Source organism: Schistocerca serialis, chromosome 7 (genome assembly GCF_023864345.2).
Source record: "Schistocerca serialis cubense isolate TAMUIC-IGC-003099 chromosome 7, iqSchSeri2.2, whole genome shotgun sequence".
NCBI lineage: Eukaryota > Metazoa > Arthropoda > Insecta > Orthoptera > Acrididae > Schistocerca > Schistocerca serialis.
The window spans coordinates 313213448-313239040 of record NC_064644.1 but is presented as its reverse complement, the minus strand read 5'-3'; the positions used below and the strand labels follow the sequence as shown (position 1 = coordinate 313239040).

Below are 25593 nucleotides of genomic sequence, written 5' to 3'. Positions count from 1 at the left end.
GTATATTTATGCCTGTCATTGGATCCTCCAGATTCTCCTGAGTGCAGTGGAGACACTGGTGTGTATAACCCTTTCTCAATATTGGCGATGCATTGTGGAACGAATGTTAATATTGGATACTACAATACTCAAAATCCATATTAGTTTGTACTTAGCCACCTCCTATCTTTGGCAAGTACACCAAGTATTAGATAAAAGTGTTCAGTCTCCTCTATGTGCAATGAAGAGCACTGAACTGAAGTACACTGCAGATCTCTGCTCATTTGAAGTTTTTTGTTGCAAAACCTGAAATGTGGCTCATACTCCACTCCTTATGACCATCATATATATTGTGTAATTGATTGTTTTGAATAGAATAGTTCAATTCAGCAAAATTCTAACTGTTCATATTTATGCATTTCTTGTCTTAAATCTCATATTGTATTTTTAACTTGTTCTTTGATAACATGTCACTAAAATCATACTAGGACAAACATTTTTTAAAGGGCTGCAACACTATTCTCTGCAATTTATATTGACATTTACATATAATATTGAATGACAAATATATTATTATAATATAGTACAAGTAAGTTCTTGGAGTATAGTTTCTCAGCAGTTAACATAATTCACCCTACATGTATAGAATGAAATGTCTGACGAATGTCCAATCTTTCCATTTTTTGTTTGTCAAGACACTTCTGATGCTGCACTCCTGTCCTTTACAATCATCCAAACATTAGTTAATGTATTTTTCAGGAATATTTGCGCAACACAGTTGTTGCTTTTCCTTTTACAGTAAGTGCTGACAATAACGGAATGAGGCATGAGAGTGCGGTTACGTATTACTTTGAGTGACAATATCTAATAACTTGAATAAGTGACTAATACATCATATTAGTTATGTTTTTGAAGTAAGTGAAACAGCATCAACAACTATGTGGCTGGGTCTTATATATATATACATAAAATTCAACCAACGGTTGCTTCATCAGGAAAGAGGGAAGGAGAGGGAAAGACGAAAGGCTGTGGGTTTTAAGGGAGCGGAAAGACTTACCTTAGGGGGGAAAAAGGACAGGTATACACTTGCGCACACACACACATATCCATCCGCACATACACAAACACAAGCAGACATTTGTAAAGGCAAAGAGTTTGGGTAGAGATGTCAGTCGAGGTGGAAGTACAGAGGCAAAGATGTTGTTGAAAGACAGGTGAGGTATGAGTGGCGGCAACTTGAAATTAGCGGAGGTTGAGGCCTGGTGCATAACGAGAAGAGAGGATATACTGAAGGGCAAGTTCCCATCTCCGGAGTTCTGACAGGTTGGTGTTAGTGGGAAGTATCCAGATAACCCGGACGGTGTAACAATGTGCCCAGATGTGCTGGTCGTGCACCAAGGCATGTTTAGCCACAGGGTGATCCTCATTACCAACAAACACTGTCTGCCTGTGTCCATTCATGTGAATGGACAGTTTGTTGCTGGTCATTCCCACATAGAAAGCTTCACAGTGTAGGAGGTCAGTTGGTAAATCACGTGGGTGCTTTCACATGTGGCTCTGCCTTTGATCATGTACACCTTCCGGGTTACAGGACTGGAGTAGGTGGTGGTGGGAGGGTGCATGGGACAGGTTTTACACCGGGGGCGGTTACAAGGGTAGGAGCCAGAGGGTAGGGAAGGTGGTTTGGGGATTTCATAGGTTAGGCGGACGGCGGAAAGACACTCTTGGTGGAGTGGGGCAGAAAGACACTCTTGGTCGAGTGGGGAGGATTTCATGAAGGATTGATCTCATTTCAGGGCAGGATTTGAGGAAGTCGTATCCCTGCTGGAGAGCCACATTCAGAGTCTGTGTGTATGTTTGTGTTTGTTTGTGTGTCTATCGACCTGCCAGCGCTTTCATTTGGTAAGTCACATCAAGTCACATCATCTTTGTATATAGTTATAGTAGAGGGAAACATTCCACATAGGAAAAATATATCTAAAAACAATGATGATGTGACTTACCAAATGAAAGTGCTGGCAGGTCGACAGACACACAAACATACACACAAAATTCAAGTTTTCGCAACAAACTGTTGCCTCATCAGGAAAGAAGGAAGGAGAGGGAAAGACGAAGGGATGTGGGTTTTAAGGGAGAGGGTAAGGAGTCATTCCAATCCCGGGAGCGGAAAGACTTACCTTAGGGGGAAAAAAGGACGGGTATACACTCGCGCACACACACACATATCCATCCACACATATACAGACACAAGCAGACATATTTAAATACGGTAGCTCAGATGGTTTTGTATACCCATCCTTTTTTCCCCCTAAGGTAAGTCTTTCCGCTCCCGGGATTGGAATGACTCCTTACCCTCTCCCTTAAAACCCATTTCCTTTCGTCTTTCCCTCTCCTTCCCTCTTTCCTGACGAAGCAACCATTTGTTGCGAAAGCTAGAATTTTGTGTGTACGTTTGTGTGTCTATCGACCTGCCAGCGCTTTCGTTCGGTAAGTCACATCATCTTTGTTTTTAGAAATATTTTTCCCACGTGGAATGTTTCCCTCTATTATATATATATCGACTGACATCTCTGCCCAAACTCTTTGCCTTTACATATGTCTGCTTGTGTCTGTTATGTGCAGATGAATATGTGTGTGTGTGTGTGTGTGTGTGTGTGTGTGTGTGTGTGTGTGTGTGTGTGTGTGTGTGCGCGCGCGCGAGTGTATACCTGTCCTTTTCCCCCCAGGGTAAGTCTTTCCGCTCCCGGGATTGGAATGACTCCTTACCCTCTCCCTTAAAACCCACATCCTTTTGTCTTTCCCTCTCCTTCCCTCTTTCCTGATGAAGCAACCGTCGGTTGCGAAAGCTTGAATTTTGTGTGTATGTTTGTGTTTGTTTGTGTGTCTATTGACCTGCCAGCGTTTTTGTTTGGTAAGTCACATCATCTTTGTTTTTAGATATATTTTTCCCACGTGGAATGTTTCCCTAAGTCACAGCACCTTAGTTGCTTAAAAAAGCTGACACACTAAATTAGAAGGGTCTCAGAAATAGAGACATATGCATGCGGTGAGAGGGAAGGATAGCTTGGTACTCTAATGAGAAGTAAGAAATGAAATAGAAGGTTCGGAGTGTTGGAGTCGAAGAAGAAAAGACGACAGACCCCAAAGACAGGAAACCCTCCTACCCAGGACCCCCACTGTTCCAGTACTTCACTGTGGCACCGGAGGGCGAAGAGTGTTCGGCATTCCCTGCAGAACGGACTTGCCGCAGCTTCACCTTCCCAGTCCCTGAAAATTAACGCCAAAACTCCGTATTGATTGATCAATGAAGGGTGAACAAATAGCATTCTGCAGGACAGAGTAAATGACAAATATAATGCTGTATTGGTTAACCAAGTAACAAATGCTAGATCTTACCAGCTGACTCACAAGCAGTCCCTCTAGTATCTGGGTTTGATCAAACATAATCAATTACATAAACATAAGATATTGAAACCTGTGACACATCTGAGACATATACATGAAAATTACTAAAGCGAGGTACAGAATCACTGTGTTCCTCCGATACCTGTTGCTGCTCAAATATAAATTATTATATAAATATGAAAAAATAGAAATAAGGTAGCCAAACGCATGGAACTACAGCATATCTCATGTCAAAAAAATAAAAAAAAGTCAACTGCCTCATTGGGCAGATCATCCAAGTGTTACAATGTTTGTCAAGCAATTTACAAGAAACAGTAATTGTTAGTCTTTCAGACATCTATTTTCATGGAAAAATTATGTGAGTTTTCAACTGTTGAAATGCACATAGACATAACAACTGTACCATTTGTAGGACCAAACATCCTCATGTCTTTACAAGTCAAACTCAGACTTTAGAACAACTGAACCGACATGAACATTTCAGGTCAGGAAACCACGAGGACGGATAAAGGGATTTGCCCACAGCAACTGTCAAAAGCACCTTATTCTCGTAACTTGAAAGTCGTCATCCCAAATTTTTCAGCATCTTCTTGTAGAGACTGAGAGCCACCGTGGCCACATGCCACTGTGGTATCAGATTTACATTCGCAAATTAAGTACCAGCAGGTTACTTCCAGAATACATACTGGTCAACAACTAGTTGACAGATTTCTCGTTGGTCATCAGCACATTTGATATGATTTAGCAACATCAGATCAGACAGTAATTAAAACTGGGCTCAGGTAAGGTAAATTCCAACATAGGTTATGGCAAAGGGTGAAGTACTAGTGGTTAAATATGAATGGGTTAATATTAGGAGTAAAATGGTTAGTTCAGGCACTCTAAAGGTATGTAAATAATATGTTCCCTCATCAGTTACATATTAATGAATCAGCTAGTCTTCAATTGGAAGTAGATATCTGCAAGAACTATATCATGAATTCGAATCCTCAATCTTTTGTTTTTCCTTTGCTACTCATTACATGTGAATCGTTAGTGCTCATCAGTGCATTTTCAATAGGAGATTTGAGAAATTTAAACAGTTTTCATTAAGAATCAGATTGTAAGCTAACATTTGTATATATTGAAAAGCATTGACTTGCTGTAACATACAGCAGTATTGAACAGTTCAGATTTATGTAGACTTTGTGACAAAGAACACCACATATCTATACTAAGGAGATAGCACGACATATACAGATACCCGACATAATTAAATAAGACTTCCAATGGGTTGGTCATTGAAGCGGTAGAAAATTACGTGAAAATAAAACTGTGTGACTCTTAAATCCTGGGAATCAAAACGCTTCTGTCCCAATAACTATCCACAGACTGATTACAGAAGTAATACAAACATAATAAATTTCTTTCTGATAAATGTTCCTTTGCCAATTACACATTAGACCTAATACATATTAAGGACAAGATCAGACATAGAGTATTTTCATATTTGATAGTGAATCAATGTCTATCCAGTGACTTTCACATAATAGGTATAGTAACAGGTCAGTCCAAATGAGAACACATATATAAGGCTACAAACAGTCTAACCTAATTGTAATCATATCTCAGTTGTAAAGTAATAAATTGTCTCTATAACAGCACAGATATCTTAAGTAAACTTCACACCAACTCTAAACATTTTCTCAACTTTTCACAAAATCATCAGCACAATGAGATTAAAACTTTATCAGCATAGTGAGAATAACTGTACAGACATGATAAGTAAATATTACACCAACTCTCCTCGAAATTCATACATATGTTGCATTATTAAACCACACGTTAGTAAATCTGCCCAAAGTTTGTACTGGCATCCAGATAACCAGAAAAAAATGGGAGCTTGCTTAGTGTAAAATACGTGCCCCAGATCCTTTTGGCATCCAGTCTCTAACTATTTGTCTGAATCAGAAAGTGGAAGAGGGTGAGTTTGTACAGAAAAGTAAGGGAGGATGTGACTTGAAAAGGAAAGAGTCACACCAGCTCGGAGCCTAGGGTTCGTCACCCCCAAATTGCAAAAAGAGCTTGCAACCTCCTAAGGAATTTTTTGTTAGAATGATTTGAGGTTGTCATAATTTGAAATAGCATCTGTTCTTACTGTTCTCACACAATTGTTATGCTTCACTACATGTTTCATCAGAATTCATTGCTTTGATGGAATCACACAATATTTTTGAACATCTTCTGTCAGATATTTAATATCCATACCATACAGTCAGTCACATCACCGGCTTTTACATTGAAAGTTTCATGTAATAAATCCTGTTCCTTCACATTCAAGAACCATATACTAAATTATTACAGGTTGCTAAAAAAATTGAAATTTGTGTTGATTTGTTCTTCCTCACTCTAAGTTAAGTGCCTGATCAAGATATAGTCTTGTCTCTTACAAATTGCACACTGTATACTCTAGAATAGTAGAAGGATTCTAACTGCTCTTACTAACTAGATAGGATAGTAAAAGGGGAGTGATTCCAGAAAATAAATATGGGGTCACTGGCTGGGGCAAGGCACAATATGCCACATGGTGTATCTATGAAAGTACCACAGATACCCTACCTGTAAAATTTCACCACAAACTACTGAAAAATGTTTCTGAGACGATGTTCACCCCCAGATTTTGCCTTGACTTTACAGTGCACAGAATGTATTCTCAATTATTTCAACTCCTCAAATCACTATTTAATTCGTAATTTATAATGGATATAAGAATTTTAAAAAAAGTTCAGGAATTCAGTGATAACAAAAATGAAAATAAATTTCCTCTTATTGGTTATTTCACTTTCACTGGGTTAAAGTACTCACTGTAGAATTTGCTGAAGTATACAGTATGATCATGACTGTGTAAAATAAGATGCATAACAAATAAATTTTCAATGATGTGTCAAATATCAAAGAACAAATATCATGATGCTAGAAATCATCTGGAATTCCTCTGTTGTTCCCACTTCCATTTGCCAAGCACACGAACATCAGCTTCCACACATACAGCAACAGTATCAGCATTTTCACTCATTTCACAATCACTCAACATTCTCACTAAACCATACTCATCAGATCTGTTCTCATCACTATCAACAGCTACTACTGCATTACTACTGTTAAAGAAATTTGTCAAAGTGTTTTCTTCTAATTCAAATTCAGATTTTTTACTTTTTTGTTCATCTTTGTTTCCAAAAAAAATTTCCCAAAATTCCTTCTACTCACTTCAGGTTGCATTCTGGGTACAAAATTTTGGTATGTTCCATTTGTTCTACCCCTTCCCCATCTGAAATTACTACAATGTGCCTGATTGTAATTCCCATGTCTATTTGCCCCATTTCGCCAGGCTCCGAAAGAGGCAGGTCTTAGTTTACTGGACCATTTCTTCTGTTTTCAAAATTGTTACTATTGTTTCCCTGATTTTGCCCCCCCCTGCCTATTTCTTGGTTCGAAATTCCTGTTCTCCAGTCTCTGCCTATCATTCCTCTCCCCATTTCTTCTGTCATCATTTCTGAATCTGCTATTAAAATGATCATTGAAAGCTCTGTTATTGTTATTCCTGCTATCTTCAGGTCTGTCATTACATCTGTTGTTTCTCTCCCATGCTAAATCAAATTTATCTATTATGTCTCAGAAATTGTTCAATTGTATCATCAGGTCCGTAGACAAGACTCCACTGTACCCTGTTCAGCAAGCTACATTTTATAGCGTCTATTTGGATCATTTCATCGAGTGCATCTATTTGGATCATTTCATCGAGTGGTTTATCAAGATGTACTAAAGTTCTTAACTGTTGTTCACAAAAGGTTTTCATGCATCCACTACCTGGTTTGAAGTTTGGTCCATTCAAAAATTCTAACTTAATTCTAGTTTGTTTAGTTTCTGACCAGAATTTGTTCATGAAAGCTCGTTCTACCTCATTAAACGACATTTTGGGTTTGATTGCTTGGTTCGCCCATGACAAAGCCTCCCCATCTAAAAACTTTTAAAAAAATTTAATTTTCAAATTATCGCTCATTTTATTTTTGAAATTGTCAACTGGATGTATATTGCCCTCCTCTGAAAATGTTTTTATGTTAACATTATTCCACAATGGGCTGTAACTACAGAAAGATTTCACAGCAACGGAGTCTTTGATTTTTTGAAATTTAGATTTGAAGTTTGAAATTTCACCTAACATGTGCCTACTACTACTTTTAACTCTGCGAAATTCTCATTTGCCATTTTAGTGAAATTTTGTATATTTTGGTCTGTTTCTGTGAATTTCTTTACGAAATCTTTGTTGAGCTTTTTTACTACTTCTACAGTAGCAACTTTTTGGAAATTTTCCACGGAATCTAACCTCTCTTCAAAGTTTTGGTATTCATGTTTTAAGGTAACAGTTTCCCCTTCTATAGTCGACACATTTTTGGCATTCTAATCTACTTTTTCCCAGCATCTATCTAAACTCTCCTTTCTCTCGCGAATTTAGGTTCCATGGTTGTCTAATTTTTTTATTGTTTGAATCAAGAAAAATTTTCTGTTCATCAATTGATCTTTTTTGTTCATCCATTGATCTTTTTTGCTCTTCCATCAATCTTTTTTGTTCATCCATTGATCTTTTTTGCTCTTCCATCAATCTTTTTTGTTCTTCCTTGTTGAACTAACCTATCCAAGGCTGATACATTAGGTTCAAATCCACGAAAGGGTGAACATACACTACTGTGATCACCATCCTCTCCAATTTCATTGTCTCGGTTAATTACACTATTATCAGTATTATCTACACCGTTTTGCAGGCTTCCATTAACTTCCCAATTATCGTCAACTTCCCTATTGTTGTTAACCTCCCTATTATCCTCCATAATGACAATGTAGATGAAAAACAATTTCCAAAAGTGAAAATTCAAATAAATTTTGTACTTACAATTGGATCTCCAAGAAGCGTTTTCACTGAAGTATCATTACGTCCTTTGTAGTGTTACTCACTGTCTTTGTTGTTCTGTTCTCGAAAAAATGGAATATTATTTCAACAAGTGGATTAACTCTGAAACAAAATACAAGATTAGTTTACAGAATTACACTGTATCCCAGCTCCTCCACCAATTATAACTTGTCTTAATTACTCGTAATAATGGGGTTGTTCATAGTTACTCATGATCTGCTGCAGTCGTCGGCCTGAGTGCATTAACAGTCACTGTAACACAACTACTGGAGAGCTGATTTATTTAATCTTGTATTAAGTTTATTCATTTTTATTATACTTTCAAAACAAAATAAAAGTATTATTACAAAGGCAAACAATACTTACAATACAAAAGGAGCAGCTACATGCTCACTGCTCAAAAACCAAAACCAGACGGACCCCCTTTGCCAACATGGCTGTAACTATTTATACTTTCTTGACAATCCTGAACAATCCTTGGCATTGTTTAAAATTATTATTTCATTAATTAACAATTAAAACTCTCATCGTAAAATAAATTACACATTTGAGTGATTACCTAGATTCTTATATATTAAACACAAGAGTGAATTCTAGTCTGTATACTAACTGTATAGTGTATAAATGCTTAGGTGTTAAACGTTAATAATACACTTAATATAATAAAATTATATGTTTATAATTTTATTACGTGAAACCGTTGCTGTTGTGCAGCTATGTTTAAAATATTACACTTGTTATATTTACTAATTGCAGAAGATTCATATCATATAAAATGTTCCTACCAATTAATGGACTTATACACATTAGTGTAATTAAGATTCTGTAATTATTTTCTTCATAACTTTTTCGCAAGTAAATATTTTCATACACCTCTATGTCAGAAATTGCTGTTCATGGCTAAAATTTGTGTGTTTAAATTAATTTTAATTACACTATTACATTTCAGGTTTTTAATCAAGAAAAGGAAGCAAAAGTGTTGAGAGCAATTTGTATCATCTTTGCGATCCCACACCCCATTGTCCCAAGTGTGGACTAAACTCCACTGCATTTGCGGCCATCCACCATTGACGGCAGTTGTTGGCATCCTTGTCAATGGTAACATCTGCACTGATCCCATGGTACTTGCCAAAAGTTTTGCAACATATTTCGCTGAAGTGTGCACTTGCAGCAACTACCATCCTCATTTCCTGACCTGGGTACTCCTTATTTAGCACTACCTGCCATCCTTCCATGGCTGTCTTATCATACAATGTCCAATTTAGAGAATGCGAGCTTCACAGCGCTGTGGCAGCGTGTCGAGATATGGTCCCTGGATCTGACAAAATCCACAACCAAATGCTCAAACATCTTCATGCCGACAGCATGAAACATATCCTCGGCTTTTTACTTGTATTTTGTGGGAAGGAGAATCTCCCTCTCAGTCGCAGGAAGGTATTATTCCTGTCCTGAAATTGGGGAAGGACCCACATATTTTAATTAAATACTGGCCAATCCCTCTGACAAATGGGCTCTGTAAGCTGTTCAAATGAATAGTCAACTGCCATCTTTGTTGGTGGCTTGAAGCTAGAGGGCTTACATCACAATTCCAAAGTGGCTTTTGGGCTTTCCAGTCCACCACAGATCATCTGATTCATCTGGAATCTGCAGTGTGCAATGCTTTCGTGAATCGTCAACATCCGATTGCTGTGTTGTTTTAACCTACAGAAGGCATACTATACCACCTGGTGGCATCACATCCTATGTACATTGCACAAGTGGGGTTTCCGGGGCAGTTTAGCCATTTTTATCCAGAATTTCATTTCTCTCCAACGTTTTTTGGGTCTGGATCGGTTCGTCTCTCAGCAGCCAGTATGTGCAGGAAACTGGGGTCCCTCAGGGATCGATTCTGAGTGTAACACTCTGTGCTATCGCCATCAATGATTATGTAAACACGATGGGGCCCATAGCCTCTCCGTCACTGTATGTGGGTGATCTCTGCTTGTACTCTGCCTCTGCATCAGTGTGCACTGCTGTTCACTCACTTCAGGGGGTTCTCTGGAGAGTACATGAATAGGCCCTTGAATCATCGCTCTCAATCATCTCCTGCAAAATCACGAGTTATGCACTTTTGCTGACTCTGGACCCTGCACCCGCACCCAGAAATTTATTGTGAGACCAGTTACCGGAAGTTGTTGAAACTTTTCAATTCTTAGGTATTTTATTTGACAACAAGCTAACTGGGCTGCCACACGTCCACCGGCTCAAGGCAGCTGGCATGAAGAAGCTGAATGCTCTCCGTTTTCGTAGTAACTCCTCATGGAGCGTGAACTGCACGGTTTTTCTGAGTTTTTACAAAGCGCTGCTTTTACACTGCTTCGACCATGGATGTGTTGGCTATGCGTCAGCAGTACCATCTGTACTGAGCTTGCTGGACCCTGTTCACCATAATGGCATGTGGTTAAAATTGGGGGCCTTCCTTATGAGCCCTGTTGAGAGCCTCCTGGCAGAAGCTGGTGTCTCACCGCAGCAGGTTAGACGACAGCAGCTTTTGGAAAATTACACAGTCACAATCTGTCAGATGCTTATTCACCCGTATCACCTAACTCTGTTCCACAACCAACAGTTCAGACTATTTGCGCATCGCCAAAAACTGGTTAGACCAGCTGGGACCCGACTCGATACTCTACTGAAGGATGTCCAACAACCTCCTTTAGTCTGTGTTCCTAGGACTCTCTCTCGACATTCCCTGTGGTCTGAACACTGTTCTTTCATAAGGATGGCCCTAAGAAGAATGCTGATCCTAACCCTCTGCGACAGCTGTTTTGTTCGATCCTCCATGATTATTCTAATTCAATATGCATCTACACGGATGGATCGAAAGTCAGTTACAGGGCTGGTTACACTTTTGCACGTGCAAGGGGACGTGAGAAGCACTGTGTGCCGATCCCAAAAATCTTTTTGTTGTCGAAATCCAGGACCTACCAGTTGATCTCTACAGTGACCTTCATCTGGACACTGGGCCACATAAGCATTCCAGGAAATGAACTTACTGACTCTCTGGCTAAAGAAGCAACTATGGGAGATGAACTTGACATTGGAATACCGGGCACTGACTTACGATTACTTCAACGCAATATTGGAATGGCAGGCTGCTGTGACCCAAAACAAGTTGAGAGCAATTAGAGTGTCCACTAAGGTGTGGCACACATCTTTCCAGGCCTCTCGGAAAGATGCCATTGTGTTGTACCGACTACGCATTGGCCATACAAGATTCACCCATGACTTCCTTGTGCATTGGATGGATCCTCATCACTGCAACTGCAGTAGTCTTCTGGCAATAGCACCTGCTCTTGTTGTGTGTGTCCTGCTGGCTGATCTGTGGCACGCTCTTGGCTTGCCTGCCTCACTACTCACTACCTCAGATGATTGTGCATGATGCAACAGCCACTACCAAAGTGTTGCATTTCCTGAGGGAGAGTGGATTTTGCACTAAACTACAGGGTTATTACAAATGATTGAAGCGATTTCACAACTCTACAATAACTTTATTATTTGAGATATTTTCACAATACTTTGCACACACATACAAAAAATCAAAAAGTTTTTTTAGGCATTCACAAATGTTCGATATGTGCACCTTTAGTGATTCGGCAGACATCAAGCCGATAATCAAGTTCCTCCCACACTTGGCGCAGCATGTCCCCATCAATGAGTTCGAAAGCATCGTTGATGTGAGCTCGCAGTTCTGGCACATTTCTTGGTAGAGGAGATTTAAACACTGAATCTTTCACATAACCCCACAGAAAGAAATTGCATGGGGTTAAGTCTGGAGAGTGTGGAGGCCATGACATGAATTGCTGATCATGATCTCCACCACGACCGATCCATCGGTTTTCCAATCTCCTGTTTAAGAAATGCCGAACATCATAATGGAAGTGCGGTGGAGCACCATCCTGTTGAAAGATGAAGTCGGCGCTGCCGGTCTCCAGTTGTGGCATGAGCCAATTTTCCAGCGTGTCCAGATACACGTGTCCTGTAACGTTTTTTTCGTAGAAGAAAAAGGGGCCGTAAACTTAAAAACCGTGAGATTGCACAAAACACGTTAACTTTTGGTGAATTGCGAATTTGCTGCACGAATGCGTGAGGATTCTCTACCGCCCAGATTCGCACATTGTGTCTGTTCACTTCACCATTAAGAAAAAATGTTGCTTCATCACTGAAAACAAGTTTCGCACTGAATGCATCCTCTTCCATGAGCTGTTGCAACCGCGCCGAAAATTCAAAGCGTTTGACTTTGTCATTGGGTGTCAGGGCTTGTAGCAATTGTAAACAGTAAGGCTTCTGCTTTAGCCTTTTCCGTAAGATTTTCCAAACCATCGGCTGTGGTACGTTTAGCTCCCTGCTTGCTTTATTCGTCGACTTCCGCGGGCTACGCGTGAAACTTGCCCACACGCGTTCAACCATTTCTTCGCTCACTGCAGGCCAACCCGTTGATTTCCCCTTACAGAGGCATCCAGAAGCTTTAAACTGCACATACCATCGCCGAATGGAGTTAGCAGTTGGTGGATCTTTGTTGAACTTCGTCCTGAAGTGTCGTTGCACTGTTATGACTGACTGATGTGAGTGCATTTCAAGCACGACATACGCTCCCTCGGCTCCTGTCGCCATTTTGTCTCACTGCGCTCTCAAGCGCTCTGGCGGCAGAAACCTGAAGTGCGGCTTCAGCCGAACAAAACTTTATGAGTTTTTCTACGTATCTGTAATGTGTCGTGACCATATGTCAATGAATGGAGCTACAGTGAATTTATGAAATTGCTTCAATCATTTGTAATAGCCCTGTATAATACTTTTCCACTTTCAGGGTTAGGGGTGTGGGGGGAGGGGGTGGGGGGCCGTGACAGCCTCTCTCTGCGGCAGGTACCCCCCATGTGACTGCATGTTACTTTCTTCCTCCCTCACCTCTAGACCCTTTTGTGCAATGTGCTGTGTAGGTTATCTCTATTTTCTTTTACCTATCTACTGTCCCGTCTATTTTCAGACTTTCTGACTTGTTCATGTAGATGGAGCAGCCAGGTCCCCACTTTTTTTGCTTTCTATCTTCTTACATGCCTCTCTCATGAAATGAAATGGAGGAACTGATGACCCAGTGGTGTAGTCCCTTTAAACACATAATAATCCCCAGTTCTGCTGTATTGCATTACATATTATGAGGTATGACCTTTCTCTGTGTTATACAATATTTTTAAAATGTTCACATGTTGCACCATGGACTGCCAAATAGTGTTACAGGCTACATTGACACATTGTTCAACGGTTAGCACATCATGTACTGTTTCTTAATACACCACATTTTTCACTTGCACCCACAATTAAAAATAAAGCAAATTTAAGTCTTGTGATCAAGTTGGCCAGTCACAAGGACCTTCTTGTCCTATCTCCTAGGGATGGTGATGGTGAAGTATTGACAATCGGTGATATAGAAGTGGGTGTGTGCTCTATAATGCCTCATCCACATTACCTCTTGTTTGTTCCAACAACCAGCAAAATATTTCCATGCTATCTCCAATCTCTGCACATGTTCTGGGTGTTAGGGACGTTATGAGTTTTTATGTAAGATGCTCAGCTGTCTTTTGGCTGACTCCATATTGACAAGCCACGTGCCTTGAACTTGTACTAGGATTGGTCTCAGTACTATGTAGAATGTGTTGTTCAAGAGCTGGTTTCCAAACATCCTGGAGTCACCCATGTTGTTCATTACTCTGAAAGGACCCATGCTCACACTGATGCTGAAAAGCGGCTGTAAGATTTTGAGAGTTGGGTGGTGTTGTCTATCAGAGTAAATGACTCAGCAAATCCGTGCAGGCTCTCTACCTTACATTATGCTTGACTGTGGGCTAAAGCCTCCTCAGCTTGCTCCTGGAATGAATAATGGACCATTGTGATGTTACTTAACCCCCCCCCCCCCCCCCACACACACACACACACAGTCTGCGACTGCTGGAGATGGCAGTGCTTTGTGTGTGTGTGTGTGTGTGTGTGTGTGTGTGTGTGTGTGTGTGTGTGTGTTTCCAGTCTGATGAAGGACTTAGTATGCTAGCTTACTGAATAGTCTACTTTTAAATGTGCATGTCCACTGCTCAGAATTTGCTCTTAAGTGGTGAGTAGCAATCTATCCTAATTCATGTTGTTATTCCATCCCATATTTACATTATCTTATGCTATTCAGAATAATTTTCTATAGCTGATGTCAAAAAATAACCAGGGAAGAGTTCTAGATTGCCTTTACAAATAATAGCTAGTTCTGGTTTTGGACACATTTTCAACTGTATAAAGTTTGAGCATACCACTTTACTGTTTAAATATTTTTAATCCCATAAATCTCAATTTGCATTTTACATTTTCCTTGCCCCTGAGCTACCATCTCACATTTAATGATTTGCTGTTAACAGGACATTAAACTCTGAAGCACCTTTTTTTGTAATAAGTTATAAATAATAAAAAAATTACTCCTTGTTGTACAATCTGATCATTTTGAAGTCCAGCAGACATGGACCTCTAATGAGATATGTATTTGCTATCGCCCTTTATTATTTACTGTGGGCCCATTTAAAGGAGTAACGTTCCATGTTATTTGTTTGTTATTCAGTTCTATTGAGTCATGCTATTTGCACCATTGTGTGCCTATTTTGTCTGCATGCTATGGATGCTGCTCCTGCTGCATTACACCGTTCTGATGTTATTAAGTGTATGTGTTGGTGCACAACTATTTGGAATGAAACTTGGGTTTCTGCCTGCGTATAAAATGCTCAAGCAACTGACAGGTCTCTGGATTCCTTTCTTCTGTTTAGTGAGGAGTTCATGGCGATTTGTGTGACAATGATTGTTTTCTGATCTTCTTATCTTTCCTTTAGCATCACTCACCCGGCTGCCCTTTCGGGGCCTTTAATAATGTGGATTGGAATACCTTTTCCTCAGCTGCCATCCCGACTACTCCACCACCTGACAGCTGTAATGGGTCTGTGTGAAGTTTGACCAACACCATTCTTTTGACAGCTGCTTTGATGATTCCTTCCTCCTCGGGTTCTTCCTGACAGAAGACTCTCTTGGTTAACCCCTGAGATTGCTGTGGCTATTAAAGACCACTGTTGTGTTCTTCAATGCTACAAATGTCATCTATATCTCGACCATTGCCTGGCTTTTAAACGGCTTTGTGCATGGACCTGTTATCTTCTTAAATGCCAGAAACAGATTTCTTGGGAATGGTATGCTGCTGCCATAGGGCCGCTTACTCCCTCTTCGCATGTGTGGGCAAAGATCAGACGCATTTTTGGACGCCATCCTCCTACAGGTGTCTTAGGAATTTCCCTTAATGGTGTTATCCTCAGTTCGGACTCTTATCACCAAGCAGTTTGCCCGGGCCTCAGAATTGGTCCACTATTTGCCTGCATTCTGTCCTCGCAAACACTGTCTGGAACAACTCCCTTTATCTTTAATTCCCTGCTGCCTGGAGCCTCATACCAGGTGTAAAAGTATGAAATCAGAATTTCCCTATAGATGGTACTAGCCGTTAGTGTAGGACCTGTGAGACAGCGTCAACTGTGCCATCTGCTTTCTGTAACGGCTGACAACGAATGTCAACACACAGTAACCCAAGTTACATACATCAGTATCTGTTTCTAACCCATGTTTGTGCCTACAAACTATGATTTGTGGACAGCCTTGGTTTTCTGTTATCATTTGAGGAAAACTGCTGCAGAATTGTATCGAATGCTTGTCGAAGCTGTCAGTGAACTTGCTCTTGGGAAAACACAGTGTTTTGAGTGGTTCCAAAAATTCAAAATTGGTGATTTTGACATGAGAAATGATGAGTGTGGGAAACTACTGTAAAAGTTCTAAGACAACAAATTGTATGTCTTATTGGATGAAGATGATACTCAGACTCAACAGGAACTCACGGAACAATTGAATGTGATGCAGAAAGCTGTTTCTCTTCAGTTGTACGCTATGGGGAAAGGTGCAGAAAGCGGGGAAAATGGATTCTGCATGAATTGAATGAAAGACTGCAAGCAGATCGAAAGGCCACTTGTGAAATGCTGCTTGCCAGATACAAAAGAAAGACGTTTCTCCAGCGAACAGTGACAGGTGATGAAAAATGGATCTGTTTTTAGAATCCTAAGCATCATAAACTATGGATAAATCCAGGCAAACCATTGACATCCACTGCAAGACCAAATCACTTTGGAAAGAAGACACTGCCCTACGTTTGGTGGGATCAGACGGGTGTCATCTATTTTGAGCTGCTAAAACCTGTTGAAACCATTAACACTGATTGCTACCAACAGCAAATGATTGATTTAAATTGAGCATTACATGAAAAATGACTGGAATATGGAAAAAGGCAACACAAAGTCATATTGCTCCATGGTAACACCCCATCACACACAGCGAAATGGGTCAGGGAAACGATCGAGGCGTTCAGTTGGGAAATACCAAGGCATGTGGCTTATTCTCCAGATTTGGCTCCGTCTTATTATCATCTATTTGTATCACTGGGACACATTCTCAGTGTACAACACTTAAATTCACATCAAAATGTATGAAAATGGCTCACTGACTGGTTTGCTTCAAAAGAAGAACTGTTTTTTTGGCATGGCATTTATAGTTTGCCAGGGAGGTGGGAGAACTCTGTAAATAGCAATGAAGATTATTTTGAATAAAATATTGTTTATCAGTTTCAAAAAACAAATGTGTAATTATTGCAACCAAATTCCAGTTTCATACTTCTACACCTGGTAATGCTCCCTTTAGTGAGTAGGAATTTGCCAGCACCCATGCTCTCTCTCCTGACACTGGACTTGGACTGGATCAGTACAAAACCAAATGCTTCAAAACTTTTTGGTGGCAGGCAGTATCTTATACGTCCCCTTTTTAACCGTCTCTGGCGTGAGGGGTAATTCCTTTCCAATGGTGAGAAAGTGTTGTTCTAGTTTGAAACTGGGTCAACCATGTCTTTGAATGGACAGCTGTCGTCCGATCAGTTTAAACAATGTACTCTGCAAGTTACATTAACATATAGTGAGTTGAAGGTAGTATTGGATACTTGAATCCCGTGACTTTCCTTCTTCAAACCAGGATGGTTTTCGCTGATACCGCTCTACTGCAGAAAGTGTAGTCCACCTAGAGTCTGTCACCTGAACAGCATTTGTCCAGCATCAACACCTTGTTACAGTCATCCTCAATCTACATAAAGCTTATGATACCACATGGCACTACCACATCCTTGCCACCTTACACGAATGGGGCCTCCATGCCCCACTCCTAATTTTTATTGAGAACTTTTTATCATGTTGCAGTTTTCAGGTACAGGTTGGCACTATCCATAATACCTCCCATCTGCAGGAGAATGGTGGAATGGTGGTCCTACAGGATTCTGTTTCGAGTGTCCCTCTCTTCTTAGTAGCTATTTATGGTCTGGTGGTGGCTGCAGAGCCTATAATGTCCCCCTCTTTGTATGCTGATGATTTTTGCATTTATTTTAATTCGTCTGTGATGGACGTTGCTGAGTGCAGACTGCAGGTGCTATACATTGAGTGCAGTCTTGGACTCCCATTCATAGCTTCCGTTTTTTGTCTGCCAAGACCTGCATTTTGCCTTTGTGTTGTCACCATGCAGTCCATCCCCATCTGGTTGTGTACCTTGATCTCCAGTCCATCAGTGGGATGGACTCTCATCATCTTTGGGGACTGGTCTTTGATGCCTGGTTGACAGGTGTTCCCCATTTTTATCAACTAAAGCAGACCTGTTGGTTGCACCTCAGTGCTCTTTGACACCTCAACAACACCAACTGGGGTGTGGACTGGACCACTCGGATACTGCTCTACACAGCATTGGTCCAGTCCTTTCTAGATTACAGGAGTCTCGTATATGGCTCAGTGTCACCTTCGACTGTTACAGATGTAGGACCTGATACACCATTGTGCCATATGACTGGCAAGTGTTACCGTCTGGATTAGCCCTGTGATCACACAACAGTTGACCGCCTATGCGTTATGCATCTGCTGCTCCCCAGAGCACCAGAACGACTGTGTCCTCTTTCCAGATATGCAGATATATCTCCTTCAGTGCTGGCCCAGGTCTTGGACTATGAACACTATCCACATCCAGTCCCTTTTTCCTGAGCTCCAACTTTCCCCTCCACCACCTCTTCTCCAGGCCTGCTCACGTACACCTCCGTTGTGCATCCTCCATCCACAATTTCCTTGTTCCAAAAGAATTGGCTCATCTTGAGGCCCTCCACCATCAATTCTTTTCCATTCTGGCCCTGTTTTTGAGTTCAGAAGTGTCTATATTGATGGTTCTATGGTCGCTCGTCATGCTGTCTTTGCTGATGTTCATGTGGAGTATAATGAACTCCACTCCAGTGCGCGCCCACACACACACACACACACACACACACACACACACACACAGTAGTGTCATAGTGTCACCAAACAACAAAGGAGGACTAATGTGACAAGTTACCAGTAGTGAATATTAATTATCAGTGGGTGAGGTAACATTAACTCTGTCTCTCTCTTTGACGAGAGAGAGAGAGAGAGAGAGAGAGAGAGAGAGAGAGAGAGAGAGAGAAAGAGGATTCCAAGCAGAAATTTAAACAAAAATTACCATCTCTGTTTGTAAGGTCTCTTGGAATGTAACAATATTAAGAGACAGAAAGTTGCTACTCACAATATGACGGAGATGCTGAGTCGCAGGTAGGCACAACAAAAAAGACTATCACAATATAAGGCCACTTGCCAAATTAATCTCAATTGCTTCCTTAGTAACAATATCCCAACAGCTGGAACTGCGTGTTAAGACCTCTTTGTTGTTATATTCCATAGGATGATTTGTGTCAATGTTCTGCAACAGAAGATTTGCTCAGCTATTGTAAGTGTGTGCTCAATACACTGGTCTTCCATGGTCATGATGGACTGACCAATGTATGACTTGCCACAACTGCAAGCAGTGTGGTAGAAACCCAAATTGCAGAAATCGTGATCATCCTTTACAGACCCTGAAAAGCCTTAATCTTAGATGTTGGTCAAAAAACATGTTTCACAATGTGTCTCTGCAGAATACATCTGATCAAGTTTGAAACACTGCCTGCGTAAGGCAAAAAGACCATAGACTTCGGTGTCATCTTGTTATTTTTGTCATTCATCCAATTCATGATTGGTCGATAGTGCAACAAGCATCTGATTTATTTTTAACTGTAACCATTCTGCCAAAAGAAATCTTTGAGATGGATGAATTCATATGACAAACTTTCAGGGTCTGAGGTAATATGGGCCTATGAACCAAGCTATGAAGTACTCTTTCTTACTGGATAGTGACAACTAACAGCCTGAAGATGCAAATCTGTGTTAATAGATTGAAAAATCAGCCAACCAGTTGCAAATAAAAGTTTATTATTCCTGGAGCATGGTTTAGATATTTGTAAAAGTATATTCATCAGGAGTATTGGCTTTAAAAGCATGTGCACCAGTTGCAAAATAATTTTTTAAATATTTTGTGTGTGTGTGTGTGTGTGTGTGTGTGTGTGTGTGTGTGTGTGTGTGTGTTACGTCACACGATCCAATAGGTGTCACAAGATAAAATATTTGCGTAAATTACTTGTACCTTATGTCAGAGATTAAGGGCAACTGCTACAAATATACAGACTCAGGCGACCAGGAAAAATTGGGCTACAGAGAGCACTAAATACATGCATGTAAACTGCGCTGCGATTGTCTTGAACAACAGCATTTTATAAAAAAGTAAGTATGAAAATTCCTCCACAAGGCTATTAAAAATATAAAAAAATTTACAGGTGTACATTCCGTATAAAATTATTAATACATTTGCAGTAATATCATACATAAATTTAACATGCAGAAGGTAGAGTCCTGTTTAAAAGATCACTGTTACAAATGTAATGGGGAAAGAAGAGCAAATATAAGTGAAAACAACTTCACTTAGGAAAAAACTTCTGCTTAACACTATGGAAGCTTAAGCGATAAGAAAAATGGGAAAGCAGTGAGTGCTATATACGTGCGCTTAAGCTCTGCATCCTGCTGGTGTTAAGTAGCATAATTTTACATTAAAGCAATATGACAATTTCTTATAGAAGACCAATTTTAGAGGTTGACATTAAATATAAAGACATTTATGTAGCACAGTAATACTGTGCATAGCTTTAGTGTGCACAAAATAACAGATAACAAAGCTTACTTCTGTTACCAAAAAGGTGAAGGACATAATGAATGGATAAAATTACATTACAGCAGAAGAAGCTACATCACAACATAAAAAGAATATCTTCTATTAAACTATACTAATACCATTTTTTGGTGTATAAACTGTGTGAACATATGTTGATAAGGCCACGAGAAATGAAACCCAGTGACATGAAATGTCAGGAGCTAAACAGTAAAAAAATGTGTTTTGAAGAAAACGGCAAGTTCACTGACATTGGCAGATTTCATATATACGTATTATATGACCATGAGCAGAAGTTTAAATTCATTAAGGAAGTGCTTACCCGCTAGTTGCAACTGATTGTTCAAAATGTTACCATAACCCTTAGCAAGTTGTTTATAAATTTCAAATTTCAACTTCTTCTAATAAATCTAATTTCCAGCCTTTTATTTCCTTACGTAAAAATATGGTTTCTTCTAACTCCCTTCGAGAATGATCCGAAATATGTAAGTGTTCAGCAAATGGAGAATTATGCACATTTCCCATTTTCTTACCTGACAGGTGCTCCTTATATCTGGCTTTTATAGCCCTACCTGTCTGCCCTAAAACTAGCTAGAGCAACCTTTGCAAACGATTTTATAGATGCCTGAATTAGTGAAAGGATATTGTTCAGTTTTTAATGCATGTACTAAATTTTTCTTCAGAGTATCGTTCATAGTGAAAGTAACTTTATATCCATATTTTCTAGTTAGAAGACGGCTAATCCTGTATGATACATTACCTAGAAATGGTATCGAAATAAACTTACCATTTCCCTCTTCATTACTCTTCAGTTTGTCACCTAGTGTTGAAAATATTTTATGTACCTTTTTGTTGCTAAGTATTTGGTCGAATACGTCTTGTTTGTAATCATTATTGCTAGCAATAGTCTTAATCAAATTAATTTCTTTCTGAAATTTGTATGGACAAAGTGGTGTTGTTAAAGCATGATTTATTGCTGAATGAAAAAGTGCAACTTTATGAGCCTGACCTTTGTGAGTTTAATTTTCTCGTGGAAGCCGTTGAAGGTATCTTGCTACACAGTATGTTGGAGCATCAGTCAGTGTTACTGACAGAAGGCCTCCAAAGAACCCCTTCCTTGTGGATTTTCAGAAGGGGTGAAGGGGGGAGGGGGGGGGAGCAAAGTAAGAGTTAAACTTCTTGATAGTCTCTTGTGACAAGAATCTTTTTTTTTTTTTTTTTTTCAGAGGTTGTTAGTCTTCTCAAGCCTTTTTGTCGTTTCAGCACTGAGCCTGCGATACACTGGATAAAATAGTAAACACTACATCTTTTGAATGTAATCCTCCTTGTTCAACACATCTGTAGCAATGCCCTCACCATAGGTGAGATAGCAAAATCAGGATCCATCCTGAGCGATATTATGTCAGCTGAGGGGAACGTTTTGCATCCGCACAGGTGGATACTAATAACGTTATCTTATTTCTTTCGTTCCTTCCTTTAGTCTGTTGGTGCACATAAAATCAGATAAATGTGATGAAAATCAGTTTTACTAGAAATGAATTTTCTGTGCAGCAAGACTGGGTGACACATGGTAAGCATTGATGACTCTCGTCCAATTTAGCATTATAGCTGTGTTGTTATGTGGTTTAATGCAAACACATCTCTCCATGTCCCAGAGGAGTCATACTCTGCTAAGGGATTGCAGGCATTCCAGTAGGTACAGATTGCGCTGCAGCTGAGGCGAAGTGTATTATAAGTGGAGGTTTACTAGGGGGCTCTGCGTCTCATGCTGCTTGAAAGCAGTGGTGAATTAAATTCTTCAGACTTCTTTCTATTCAGAACTGGAGAGGCCAGTGATCAGGTAAAATTTGACCAAATTTGATAAAACTTTAGTATTGGAGAGTCAATGTTCAATCATTAGTGTGTTAGGATGTATAGAGAAGCCAGTGAAATTCAGAAACACAAAAAGAACTTTTAACAAAACAGAAAAAGGCCGACATTAGACACGTTATTAGGGTTAGCGCTAAATAAAACAAATGGCACCATATTTTCTGACACACAAACTCTGCAGCACACTTCAGTGCAACTTCACCATTTTCAGCAGTGGTCATGTATCATCATGACTTGACTTATTGTGCAGTTATGAATAAACATTTCAACATCTTTGGCCAGCAGAATAAGTAGAGTGTACCTTGACTCATTTTTAAATCACTTTTCATTGGAGAACCTCCATTGCATTTGAAGATGCCTCCCTCATTAGGAGACACCAGGTTCGAAAATATGCCTTACCTTGGCTGAATTCCCAAAGAATTCTGCCTCCAAGGCGGAAAACATTGATCATGAAACCCTACATTATATGAGCCAATTCTACATTGTTATGTAATGTGATGTCGAGTAGCAGGGTTTTGTTATGTCCATAGCTCTGCAAGAAAAATCCATTACTGTACAAGTGAGTGTGTCCTGCTTAATTGGCTGTGGTAATTTGAACCATGATGAACCAGTAAGTATGACGCACACTATCTTCTAGAGTTTTGAAATAATAAGTTGATAAAGATTCTTCTGATGGAAGGTCTGTAAAATGACCACTGACTGGACTTTCATTCAGGACGACAACAGTTCAAATCCACATCCGGCCTTAGATTTTCTGTGATTTCTCTAATTGCTCCAGGCAAAGGCTGGAATGGTCCCTTTGAAAGGGCATAGTCAATTTCCTTCCCCATCCTAAAAACGTTCCGAACTTGTGCTCCATCCTTAATGACCTTGGTGTCGATGACAAGTTAAACTCTAGTCTTCCTTCCTTCTGTAAAATTTTCAGACTAGATTTACTTTTACTTGCTGAGCTTCAGTTGAAATGAATAGGGCAATCACAATACGTTTACCATCTCTTAAAACATGTATGTAGCATTAAACTAGTAAACAAATAATTTCCAATGAGTTTCTACAGGTCTCAGATTCAAAGGCAGCGTTTCTGGCTTTATTCAGCATCTATAGCCATACTCTGTGGACCATTGGGAAGTGCATGGGAAGGGGTACTCCCGTTGTACTACGTCTTAAGGTTTTGTCCTGTTCTATTCATTCATGGAGTGTGGGAAGAATGACTGTTTAAATGCCTCTGTGTAATCTAGTCTTCTCTACATGATCCTTACGGGAATGATGCTTAGGGGGCTGTAGAATAGTCCTAGATTTTTTTGTTGGAATTTTGTAAGTAGCATTTTGTGGTGTAATTTGTATCTGTCTTCAAGCATTTGCCAATTCATGTTTTCAAGCATTTCTGTGATGCTCTCCTAAGAGTGAAACAAACCTGTGACCATTAGTGGTGCCCCCTTGGTATACATTCTATATTCGATGTTCATCTTATTTGGTATGGGATCCCACACACTTGAGCATTATTCTAGGATGGGTTGCATGAATATTTTGTAAGCAATCTCCTTTGTTGACTGATTGTATTTTTCTAGAATGTTGTCAATGAAACAAATTCCGCCACCTGCTGTATGTGTGTCTGAAAGTATCTGATCAATCTATTTTATATCTGTACAAATAGTTATACTTAGGTATTTGTGTGAACTGACCTATTACATAAGAGTGTTATGCTTTCATGGCCAGAGTACTCTTCAGTAACATTCTTCTGGATATATGACTGCATCAGATATGATAAAACTACCAATGTTTTGATAGCTATTACAGATAGTCTTTGTCAGAATGACTTCTTGCTGTTGCTGCACTATATTTATTACTTCAAAATTGCTTGGAATTCTGACACACTATGTTTTGATATCCCTTCCCATTGATCCTGACTCCTAGTCAGAATATAGGATGTTCAGATAATCAATATAAAGCAGCAATGACAAGCCACTAGTGGTCACTCTGATAAAGGTTGCCTGCAGTAGCTCCCTCTGATTACATTTGTGGCTCAGTGATATATGTAGATGCTGATTAATATCATACTCATGTAATACTGTGTTTTAGCATTTTATGAAGAGCATAATTTTATATTTTTGAACATTTAAAACAAGTTGTAAATTTCTGAATGGGGGGCTCCATATGGTTCCCAAGTTGTACAGCGACCATAAACCATAAAATTACCAAATAAGCAGCAACCAGTCACAAGATCATGTTTTCTATATTTACTTTTGCAAATTGATTTCAACTGATTAACAGCCATCATCGATGCTTTCAATGTGTATGTTCCCTGAGTAATAACACTGTCTTAAACAGATGTCAAACATAAACATAAACAAAAATTGATTTGCAAAAGTAAATAAAGAAAACATGATCTTGCAACTGGTTGCTGCTTATTTGGTAATTCTAGTTGTAAATATTTTCAGTGTTTTGGAATCTTATCAGTATCTGACTGAATGTTTGTGCTAATTTTTTAGTCATTGCTTCATTATAGATAACTACATCATTTGTAGTTATTATTAATCTTGTCTGTCAGTGACGTTAACAATTAGGGATCCAACACTCTCTCCTGGGCCATGCCTGAAGTTACTTTTACATCTAATGATGACTCTCCAAGAAAGATAACATGGTGCATCTTCCTTAACGAGAACTCCTCAATCAAGTCATAAATTTTGTTTGATACTCCTTACAGTCAATGCTTTGTTAATAAATGTTCATTTGGTACAAATTGAAATGAGTGAAATGCTTTTTGGAAGCCAAGATAAACTGCATCATACTTGATTGTCTTGATTTGCAGCTTTCAGAATATTGTCTATGGGAAAAGTGACCTTGCTGCTTACAAAACCAACACAACTGTTTTTTCCAACATGCAGTAACTCACCTTTGTAAAACATCTCCATGTAATAGTAATTCCAAACGTTCTTCTTCTGTGTCTTGAATACAAATAAAATTTTGGTGCCTTATTCACTTATCTGTTTTGGTTGGAAATTCTTTGACCTTCCCAGTGGTATGCATTACCATAGCAGAGGCATCCTTGTCTTTGTCTCCTCATTCCACAGTAATGGTCAGCCCAGTGTAATGTGTAAAATAGCTTTTACAAATATGACACTACACTGGATTTATTAATTTTTACACTCTTGTTTCAGAATATACTGCTACACTCC

The 25593-nt window shown here is 39.5% G+C and overlaps 1 protein-coding gene across 2 annotated transcripts in view; it reads left to right on the top strand.

Annotated features, from left to right (window-relative positions):
* The window catches only part of LOC126413333 (transmembrane protein 131), a 374881-nt gene that overhangs the window by 36030 nt on the left and 313258 nt on the right, over window positions 1-25593 (top strand). The window lies entirely within an intron of this gene.